Below are 11594 nucleotides of genomic sequence, written 5' to 3' on the forward strand. Positions count from 1 at the left end.
CAACATGTTGAAGACTGCGGAATCGAATTTTCCCCTAAGAAGAGTTCTGTTCTTCTAATTGGTGAAGGTTCCAATCCTAAGAAAAGGAAGAGGAACCCTTCCAAGAAGAAGAAAGTAGGTGAGAAAACGCCCGTTCCACCAAAAGCTGAAGACCCCAAGAGCAAAGTTGTCTGCTTTCACTGTAACAAGGTGGGGCACTGGAAGAGGAACTGCAAGGTTTACCTTGCAGAATTGAAGAAGAAGAAGGGTAGTAAGACTACCGCTTCTGATTCAGGTATGTTCATGATAGAAGTGAATATGTCATTAAATCAAATTTCTACTTGGGTATTAGATACCGCCTGTGGTTCTCATATCTGCAATTTGTTGCAGGGACCAAGGAGAAGTAGGACTCTTGAGGAAGAGGAGGTGATTCTACTGATGGGAAATGGAGCAAGAGTTGCTGCTGAAGATGTAGAATCATTTCATTTACATATGCCTACGGGCAAGACTATTGTTTTAAATAATTGTTATTTTGTTCCCTCGATTGTGAGGAATATTATTCCCATATTAGACTTGGCTGGATTTTCATTTATTATTGAGAATAATGAATGTTCTATTCTTAGAGATAATATTCTTTATGGACGTGGTACTTTAAATAATGGTCTGTATAAATGTGACATAATTTACTTCAGATTGAACAAACTCATAAAAGAAAAGGGATGATGAAAATCTCACTTCATTGTGGCACTGCAGTCTCCATTTAGTAGACATGGAGAGAGGGCTGCAAATTTGCTAGGAATGGTACACACAGATGTATGTGGACCAATGTCTACGCAAGCCATGGGTGGATTTTCATACTTCATTACTTTCATAGATGATAGATCTAGATTCGGATATGTGTTTGATGAAACACAAGTCTGAAGCCTTTGAAAAGTTCAAAGAGTATAAGTATGAAGTGGAGAAACAAACCAAACATAGTATTATAATTCTTCGATTAGATCGAGGTGGTGAATACTTGAATGGAGTGTTTCTAGATTATCTCTAAGGAAATGGTATAGTCTCCCACTGGACTCCTCCAGATTGGTATCTGAAAGGAGAAATCGAACTTTGTTAGACATAGTTCCGTCCATGATGAGCTATGCAAATCTTCCAGTATTCCTATGGGGTGATGCATTGGAAACCTCAGCATATTTACTGAATAAGGTGCCTTCCAAATCTGTTCCTCAAACTCCGTATGAGATATGGAAAGAAAGGAAACCGAGTCTTAAACACGTTAAGATTTGGGGATGTCCAGCTTAAGTCAAGTAAGTTGACCCAGATAAGCTGGAATATCGATCCGTAAAATGTAGTTTTGTGGGATATCCTAAAGAGACTTTAGGGTATTACTTTTACATCGATCATCGGGTGTTTGTCTCCAGACATGCTACGTTCTTGGAAAAGGAGTTTATCCTTGAAGGAAACAGTGGGAGCAAATTGAACTTGATGAAGTTCAAGAAGCACAAACTACTACGGATCAAGTGGAAACACCTGTTCTGACTGAACAACCTTCTGTAAAACAGCCCATTCGTAGGTCAGGGAGAGTGTCTCGCCAACCTGAGAGGTAATATGGTCTTGTCATTGAGAATGAAAATGAGTTGTCGATCATTGATGATGACGACCCTGTGACCTATAATGAGGCTATGAGTAGTGTTGACTCAGAGAAATGGCATAGTGCCATGAAATCCGGAATGAAATCTATGTATACGGTATACAAAAGATAGATTATAGCAAATGGCCAGGTGGAGACCTTTAAGGCCAGGCTTGTGGAAAAAGGATTCAAACAAAGGCAATGGATTGATTTTGATGAAACGTTTTACCTGTAGCCCTGTTAAAATGAGTTCGGATTTTGCTTGCGATTGCGGCTTACTACAACTATGATATCTGGCAAATGGCCAGATGGTTTTCTTTCCAAGAGAAATGAAAACCTAGTGTGTAAGCTGCTGCGAACCATATGTGGTTTAAAGCAGGCCTCTCGAAAGATGGAACATTCGTTTTGATGAGACAATCAAAGAGTTTGGTTTTATCAAAAACGTAGATGAACCATGCGTCTACAAAAGGGTTAGTGGGAGCACGGTAACATTTCTTATATTGTATTGAATTAGAGTTGACATACATAACAACATAGCAGACCCACTCACAAAGCTACTTTATGAAAGTCACTTTGATCGTCATAAAGATAAGATGGGTATTAGATACCAGAGTGATTGGCTTTAGTACAAGTGGGAGATTGAAAAGAATATATCCTAAGTCCAATCATGAATTAGGATTTAGGAATAACTTCCTGTGTAATCTGTTTTGATTTCATTGATATTAATAAAAGACTTGTTTTGTTTTTATTACGGGCTCTATCTATTTAAGTGTTTAAATAAGATATACAATAGTTTAGAGTAAAGCTTTTTATGGATTATGATGAGATCATAATAGTGAGACCTAAAAGATGATAACTCTAAACTTAAATAGTTCCTGGTCGTAGGATTACTAACTGGTAATTAATAATCCGCAGAGATCGGTACATACTATGCTTGCTTCATTATGAAGGATGTCTATTCTCATAGACATTTATGTGGTGACACTATAGCTAGTATGTAGGTGCTTATTATGGAATAAGTTCACTGAACATAACTCGCACAGCTGAACAACTGATGGAGTTCACTCACGTGTCAGCAGTTGTTCACATAGTGATAGTTGTACAAGTATCCTTAGACTTGAGGTCATCATAGTCATCTTGTGTACACTGAACTATGCTTTGGTTTAGTTCTTAGTCTCCAGGGACAATTATTAGGGCTCTTCTGGGTATAGGAATTTGTACACGAAGATAGTGTATGATCAATAAAGGATCTACCCCTTCCAGTGAAGGAAGCGAATGTTCAAGGCTGATCCACTTATGCTAGTTCAGGAATCTCTGGCTAGAGTGAATGAAATTATAAAGGAGTTTCTAATTTGCATAGAACTACGCATAGTAAATGGTAAGCAAGTGATTAAATTAGATAGGCTTGACACAAGATCCATGCCTTGTATTTAATCGGGACATTGTAGGGTAGAAGGAGTTTATTGTACGGTAACTATTCACTGAATAGGTTCTTGGTATTCTAAGCAGTGAATTCATATTATCCGGATAGTCGCAATATGCTGAGAAGTATCCCTCACGATGTAGAATAAATGTGATTAATTAATTAATCATATTTAATAAATTAGAGAATTTATATAAATAATGATAAAATAGTTTTATTATTATTTATTTCTACTACCGGCTTAATATTGAACCTACAGGGTCACACCATAAAAAGAGAATGATTTAATGGTGGAGGAATTAATTAATAATGGCTAATAATTATTTATTTGTGAAATAAATAATTAATTGGCAAATTTAATAATTGATTAAATGAGATTTAATTGATTATAAATTAATTAAGAAAAGTTCTTAATATTATTAATTAAGGATTTAATTTTTGGAAATTAAATCAAGAGAGAGAATTATTTCTAAAGTGTTTAGAAAAAGGATTAATAATTAAAAGGTGTTTTAATTATTAATGAGAATAATAAATGGGATAATAATAATAATATTTATGGGAAAAATTTCAGCTGAAAATTTTGCCTATAAATATACTATTATAAACCCAATTTTTATTCTAACCCCAAATTTTTATAAAACCTAATTCTCTCCACCTCCTCCTCCTCCTTAACGTCGTTTTCTTGGTGGATACCGGTGGAGTGCTTCACGTTTGAGGAGCAGCTGCTAAGGATCTCCGATCATTGCTTTTGGATCGCATATTAAAGGTTAGTAATCGATCCCTACATTTTTACCACGATTTATATGCTTTTATTTGGATTTTGTATGTGTAAAAGTGTTTTACCATGCCTCCGCTGCGATTAAAATCCAACAACAGTTACTTGACATGCGATATTTCGAGTCCTGGTTAAACAAGAAATAAATCTACAATCAAATAGACTGAAGTGCGTATGAGAGCAAATTATTCTTTGAAGACAGTGACACTAAAATCAGAATTGACATGAACATGGATTGAAGATAATTTCATTGGGTGTTGAAAACTCCCAATAAAATTAGGGGCAAATGTTGGTACCGTATTTTCACCCGTCAGGACATGAAGATTACTAAACATGACGACTACATTACTGACTTGAAATGTTGCCGCTGACACGAAGGAAGTGGACGTGAAGACTCGACGTGAACTTGAGTCGACATGATGGAAGTGGAGCTCAAAGACATGAACATAACAGCTTCAAGACTTGGTCATAAACCGTCCTAAAAAATAGGATGTGATAACCATCCTATCCCTAAAAGATAGGATCATGGAGAATATAACTCCTACAATTAAGGCACGTGCTTATGAAAGTTAGGGGAGTAATATATCATCAAATTACAAACTAATTAATCATTCTCCACATGATATATTTAAGCTCTACACAAATTTGATGCTCGACGCCTTGGTTAAGACATGACGTGAAGGTACTCGATGAGAATGGAACTGTATGAAGAATTAGTCTTAAAATGTTCCTAAAAGCTAGGAGGGGGTTATTCCTTATCCCTAAACTATAGGAATGAGTGAAGAACGTGGGAGAACAATCTAAAAATGTACATAATTGGTAGAGAGGAGAAAAAAACAATGAATTCATTATCTACAATTTCACTACACACTTCTACTTGGACTACAATTCTACAACTTCATCTTTTATCATTATTCTCTTCATTACTCTTCTAGCCACAGTACTTCTTATATTATCCAGCATTATTCATATATCTGATACAACGATACACAATCCTACATCATCTACACAAGCTACAACACCACTAATACTTAATCTCTACAACTATACACAAGAACTAGGCGTCGGGAACATACTTTTCATAATTCTTGTATTGCATCTTTTTATAATCTCTTGTAATCATCTTCACATCATTATAGTGGAATTATTTCGGTTGGGTATCGTCCCACCCGCGGTTTTTTACCCTTTTACGGGGGTTTTCCGCGTCACCATTTGCTTGTGTCGATTACTTTTATCGTTCTTATTCTTACTTTCTTGCTTTAATCACTTAAACACTAAATCGTATTAGACTTAGCTTTTAACCCGCAAATTTTGGTAAAAACAACAACTCTTTTCAAAAAGTGCTCAAGAATATTCGATCCCCATAAAAAACAATTGATGATGTAAAATCCTGTAACCTTACTATTTCTTTGATTAATGTTTCCGCCATTGTCACTGCGGTGTAACGATGTTTGAGTCCGATGAAATGTGCGTATTTGGACGATCTATCCACTAATACCAGTATACAATTATATCCCAAGACAAGGGCAGTCCGTCCGTGAAATCCATGCAAATGTCATGTCAAATTGTTGTGGCAATGTGTAATGACTGCAACAACCCAGCAGGGGACTGTTATGAAGATTTTTGTTGCTCACAAGTTACACACTATTGCACATGGAGAGTCACATCGCGACGCCATCCCGCCCAATACCAGTCTCCTGCCTTCCTAAAATAAGTTCATGATACTCTCTCCATAAAAATGGATGGATATTTGAAGTTTTGGGAATTACCATACGTCATTTGTAGACTAGCTTATTCTCCGATAGATATAACCCCCGACTGCAATCCTTGGAAAATAAATTGTAAAGTAGCATCCTTAACTCATCCCCATTTAACAGTTGTAGTGGTCACCTTAGCCTCCAAATAAACCGCCTCCACTATTTTTTCGCGACAATGTATCTGCTGCTTTGTTAGTAATACCGGGCTTATATTGTACCTCAAAGTCGAACCCTAATAACTTCCTGACCCATTTTTGATATTCCAGATTAATTTCATGCTACAACATCAAATGCTTTGAACTCTGCTGATATGTTCTTACAATGAAATGCCTTCCTAGCAGAAAATGTTTCCATTTCTGGATGGCCAAACATATGGCCATCAATTCCTTTTCATAGATGGATTATGTTTGTGCCTGGGAGCCCAATAATTTACTAAAGAAAGCTAATGGCTGTGATCTTGCATTAGTACAACACCAAATCCATATCCGGAAGCATCGGCTTCCGCCATAAAAATCTTCTCAAAATCCAACATTGCCAAAACAAGTGGGTAAATTATTTCCATTTTCAAACTGTCAAATGGACGAGTGACCTCCGTTGTCTTGAGATAAACCAATATATCACAACACAAAAACTGACTTTGGTAAGAAGGGTGAAAATATATCATTCAATAAAGACTAAAAGTTGCAGTGTACGTTTGTGAGTCCAAACAGCATAACAATGAACTCGTAGTGTCCAGTCGGGAAGGCTATTTATGGGTATCTTCTGGTCTAACTGTTGGGTTTCAACCCACTAGGTAGTCTGGGCTTGGTGATACAATACATAATTGGATTGGGTAATAATTGTGTGCATAACAACTATTATCATAATAGGATTGGGTAATAATTATATAGGGAAACAATTACTGTTATTATCGGATTAGGTATGTCTTGTCGGTTAAGTTTTGTGATGACTATATATACATAGTCATAGTGTGTTTAATAGGAATGAGAGTTGTGGCCAAGATGTAGACTTAAGTATCACACGTGAGCGAATGCTTAAGTATTGTTAGACTTAGGCATCCATGTTTGATTGTATGCTTGAGCATTATTTGGCTTAAGTATTGGGTTGGAACACCATAAAGGTGTTATGTATTGATTATATTATTGATAATTGTTTAAATTAATAAGACAAGTTGAAACGTGGCTTTTCCACGTCATATATTTTATGTGTGTACTCCGCATTGGTAGATTGAGTCTCGTATTTGTCTGTGTATTCCTCCTAACACTAACGAGTATTTGATGATAGCCCTCCTTAATATCAAACTTTAAAAAATTCCTTGTCCATGTAGTTCGCCCAAAAGCTCATCAATTACAGGTTTTGGATATTTATCAGGTACGGTCTCATTGTTAAAGCACAATAATTAACACAAAACCTCCATAGCGGGTCTTTTTTCTTTACCAATAGCATTGGGCTGGAACAAGGGCTTTTTAGAAGGTTTAATAAGTCATTTTGCTAGATTTTCTTGTATTAATTTCTCAATTTCGTCTTTTTGACTTTGGGGATAATGATACGATTTAACCCTAACTGGGTTACTCCCTTATTTCAAAGTAATAGCATGTCCATGCCCTCCTTTTCGGAGGTAAACCCAGAGGATTATCAAACACACCCCCAAATTGACTAATAGTAGGAGATAAATACGTGGAAACCTTAAGCATTCATTCCTCTAGAGTCTCACTACTAGTTGTTGAGGATTCCAACTAATTCCACTCAATCCAGTACCCTCCACCTACTTTCCACAAACTCAAACGCATCGCCTTTGAGAAGATTTTGGAATGTACAAAGGCAAGATTCACAATTATCGTAACTGGCCTGCCCTCCACTTTAAAACTCATCTCCTGGGTTTTCCAATTTGACATCACCAACCCCAATGTTTTTACCCATTGCACTTCTAATACCACATATAAATTACCCACTCTCAGAGAATAAAAATCAGCATGTACTTCGACTATCCCTTCTAGACGGACTACCACATTTTTACAGATATCATTTCCCTTAATCGCTTCACCATTACCCGATGATACCTCAAATTGTCCCGACTCACTCACCGACATATGCAATTTCTCCATCATGGCCAGTGGCAATTTTTTTTTGATTGGCACGAGGATCCACCATAACTACCAGTCGACCACCTCCGCATCCTAGTCAATACCAACATTTTCATTATTTTTTGATTTAAAATGATATTACATAGTTTAAGGATATCTCCAGAGTAAGTTAAGAAAATACCCCCAATCTATTTGGGAGAAAAATGTCGCAAATGTCATTTTCCTGAAAATATGGCTCTGAATGTCACTCCAAAACACAAGCTGAAATCACATTTTGGTTAAGTTAGAAAATGGAACCTCATGTGATGTTTTGAACAAGTTTTATTTTTATTAATTTATTACAAAACTTTAAGTCACATTTTGAGACCCGTAAACAACACTTAATGCTTCCTCACCCTGGTCACTGAATGTTTCCCTTGGACCCCTCCTTCCAGTTCCATGATCTAGTCTAGGCTAACTGAATTCAACAGCCTGACCTCCACCTTCATATCGTCTTTTCAACACGTTGATAAACTGGCCCGACAGAATATATTCAAACACACGATCCAATGATGTCAATGTCGTCTCTACGAATTTATGACGGTGTTCCTGAACTATAGCAAGCCATTGCTCATGCAACGACCTCCATTTTCTAGAAAAAATTGACGGAGTATAAAATCTTTCAAATTAACCAATAACCGAATGAGTGGCCTCATTTGCTCCTACTGGTACCAACAAAGGTCATTCCCTTCCAATGAAACCACCACTGCTTCCAGCATTTCATCCTTGGATAAAAAATAAAATGTGAAATATTGTTCAACTGGTAAGCTCCAACCATCGGGTTAAATCGAAGATCGATTTGCTCATTTTTGTGTATCTCCAATTCCCAGGCCCTCCACCAACTCCTCCACCAAAACCCCCATACCCACCTCTCTCCATGGTGTTAACTCCCAACCTCATACCCATTTCCCCCACCACTACCATAAGACACTCGAGGTGGTCCCAGAGATATAAAACCGACATGATTTATGCTTCCTTTGCTTTTCTCTCTCCTAGTAATATGAAATGTTTGTAACCCAGTCATTGTGCATTGTATTTCAGAGTGGAATTTCAGCATTTTCAGCATGTCATTGTGAATCATATTAATCATATGTTCTTGAACTTCACGAGAACGATATATATGACCCTCCAATTGGATCGAAAGGGCATCTAACTCCTTTATTTATTTATCGGTTTTCTCCGCTAGTCCGTCCATTATCCATTATTAGCTTTGTAAGCAAGTGACACATAGAGTTAAGCGTCGTTTTAACATCTTTAGCCACAATGTCAACCATGGATTCTTCGATATGGTTAGCTTTCTTTTCCATTTGATCAATTCGTTGAGCACCAGTTGAAGGGACCATATATAAAGGGCTCTGATACCACTTGTAATGGGTTTTTTTGATATAGAACAAATCACCAGTTCGAATTAGGACACTAAGAGCAATATATTACTAAGTAAAATAAGAACAATCGTTTGAGTCACCTAGAAAATACTACTGCAATTACTAATTAATCCACTATACGTTCTAGATGCCAGCCTTTTCCAAACCCTCTACTAATGTACAAGATAATTTGATACCCTTAACCCTTTCATCCCACTGCTTTCATAACACATTTCTCATATCATTGTAGACTCTTTTGCCCTGGGGCTTACATCCTGTATACTCTTTAGCTGTTGGGCCTGTATATCACTGTGTGGTTTCAGGCAATAGATTAATCAACTTCCGGAACTCAAATTCTATCTAAGTTGCTTAGTTATTCTTCCCCTCCTTTTTTGTAATCTAATTTTAATTAATTAATTAACGTATAAATTTAATTTATTTGTCAAAAGATACATTTTCTCTTATACTTATCTCTAATGATTAACTAAGCGAAGAATAACGAAACGTAGACTTATCCATACACAACTAAAGATTCAAAAACAGTTATATGTAGTTATACAAATATTACAATAAAAAGCTAAAACTCTCGTCGGACTCCAGCTGTGCAATTAGAGGGAATGGTGTTGATCCATATATTAGCTGCTGATTAACCAAATATGACAGCTCTCATAAACAAACAAAAAAAAATTATTTTGGGAAATTAGGAAGCTATATGGGAAAACAAATGAAGAGAATTAATGGGTAAAGAAACCAAGAATCAAAAAAATGTTAAAGGATAATCATGAAAACAAAGATTAGATGGCTCTGGAACCTCTCGAATTAGTACCCACTACTCAATTTGACCGATCGTAACACATGATTCATGTATAATTAACCATTTCAGCATGACTACAGTTTAATCAACTTGTCGAATATCAAGTTACCAAATATAATTCCACAAAAGATTTAAAGTTAATGCAAGCGATACCCAAAACATATCACCAGACAAAATAAAAAGGCCGCTAAAATGTTTATTTACAATCAATTCAAAAAGAGAGCTTTAATAAAGGCTAACCTCATAAGAAATTAAGACCGTCGAATGAAAGATCGACCGAGAACAACAGAAAACCTGAATCCTATTCAGTGATGTTCCTCGAACAGTTTAGTTTTGTGCGGCGGCTGTGTAAACTTTATGTCTTAATGCAATACAAAACCTAAACGAATTTTAAGAATCAAGGATATGGGTGCGTATTGCGGGGATACATAAGTTCGGCAAATAAAATAATCTAGGGATTCGGGTGCGTGGGACATAAAACATATATTAATATTATAATTATATCCTAAACTATCTCTAATTTTATTTTATATTTGAAGTATTGTATTAAATTTAAAATGTATAAACTAACATATACAAATTAAAAAAAATAAATTATAAAGGATAATCATAAAAAACAAAGTTTTAATGTCTATGGACCCTAGACCTCCAAATTAGTACTCAGTATGACCTCCGTGCAAGAGAAAATCTCTATAAAATTAACAATTTTAGGATATACCTAGTCTCATCAACTTCCTATTCATTTTTTGTTCTAGTTAAACACACTCACACACCTGCCCTTATCCTTGACAAGTTTCGAACCCTAGACCTCCCGTAAAGAGAGGGAGTAAGATACCACTACACCAAGAGGTGTTGGGTAGTCTCATCAACTTGTCATATATTGAATTACCAAATATCATTCCAGAAAAGATTAGAAATGTGGGTGCAAGCAATATACAAAACATAGTGCCAAAAAGTATAAGTATGGTGGTATAATATTTATTAACCACCAGAGTCAGGACAGAGAGCATTATAGAGTGGATAACCTCATTCAAAACTGATTCCATCTCTTAAAGTTGGAGAGCAACTCGATTCATAATTTTATTCAATATTGTCCCTAAAACAATTAGGCTGGTAGTTAGCCGATAGTGTGAATTTTTTCCTGAAATAAGTAAATACAGAACCTATCCTTAATTTTGTATTACATTAATATCTTAGTATTAAATTTTATAATCAATAGACAATTGATACTTTACTATACATTAATTGATACTTTACTATACATTTTAACGCTTATTCCGAAAACCTGTACATTGAAAACTAAACTGAAAATATCGGGTAATGCATTTTGATATTATATTAATATGTCATTTTTTAACTCTTGAGAAAAAGAACGCGCCATCGAGAAGGAAATACAAATTCAAGTGATATAATCAGGTTTAGTATTATTCTCACAAAAAAAGAGAGCAAATAATATATGAAGGACTCCATAAATATTTATAGTCTGCTCAAGACTCAAGAGTATCTTCTTAGAAATACCTACAACCCCAAGAGGCCCCTTTCATATTGCTTGAGGCCTTGAATCACAAATATATTTCATAAGATAATATAATTGTATAATGTAACTATTGGTACTAATGGCAACTTTGAAAATTAAAAATTTTGTATCAAGAAGAAAATAATTAAAATGGCGTAATAAAATCAATTAAATCCTTACTTGTGATTCAAAAGAAGTTTCATGATAAGAAGGTCT

General features: G+C 35.6%; 1 long non-coding RNA gene across 1 annotated transcript in view; it reads right to left on the reverse strand.

Annotated features, from left to right (window-relative positions):
- LOC141716882 (uncharacterized) overlaps nucleotides 1-10185 on the reverse strand; it is a 28813-nt gene extending 18628 nt beyond the window's left edge. The window contains exon 1 of the long non-coding RNA XR_012573404.1: nucleotides 10103-10185. This is a non-coding gene — a long non-coding RNA (uncharacterized LOC141716882). The remainder of the gene's footprint in view (nucleotides 1-10102) is intronic.
- Nucleotides 10186-11594: the final 1409 nt, after the last annotated feature.

This window comes from Apium graveolens, chromosome 4, assembly GCF_009905375.1.
Source record: "Apium graveolens cultivar Ventura chromosome 4, ASM990537v1, whole genome shotgun sequence".
NCBI lineage: Eukaryota > Viridiplantae > Streptophyta > Magnoliopsida > Apiales > Apiaceae > Apium > Apium graveolens.